The following is a 503-nucleotide window of genomic DNA, read 5'->3' as shown; positions in this document are numbered from 1 at the left end:
GTTATGCTCTGTGTGTTTGCTTGTTTGCCGTTTAAAGCCCGACTATTGTTCAGGATAAGCTCCGCCTGGGTGGGGAAATGGCATCCCACCACAGTTGCCGGCGAGGGGTAGAAATGTTGCCAAACAGCTGCTGCTTTGTGTTTCCCTATCAGAAGTCCCTGGAGTAGGTTTGGGGCACGACGGATGGACGGAGAGAGGAATGAGGCACGGAAGAAGAAGGTGGCTTTGGAGAAGCGAATTGTCACCCACCCCAAGGCACGCAGTCCGCTTCCCTCTCTGCCTGCCAAACTTTTATGAATATTCCTTTTGTGATGGGGGAAGCTTAATGAATTCAGCCCAGTTTTCCAGGGAAAAGCAACCCGGCTTTAACAATGGTTTGAGAACTTAATCAATGAGAAGGGCAGGGGAGGAGGAGGAGGAGGCGCTGACACCAGTAATCGGCGATGTGGTTGCTTTTTGCAGAGTCAGGTAGGGGAGAGGTGGGCAGGGCAGGGCGCAGCGCC

The sequence above is a fragment of the Bison bison genome, unplaced genomic scaffold (assembly GCF_000754665.1).
Source record: "Bison bison bison isolate TAMUID 2011002044 unplaced genomic scaffold, Bison_UMD1.0 scf7180017864369, whole genome shotgun sequence".
Taxonomy (NCBI): domain Eukaryota; kingdom Metazoa; phylum Chordata; class Mammalia; order Artiodactyla; family Bovidae; genus Bison; species Bison bison.
Note: the sequence above shows the minus strand (reverse complement) of the source record.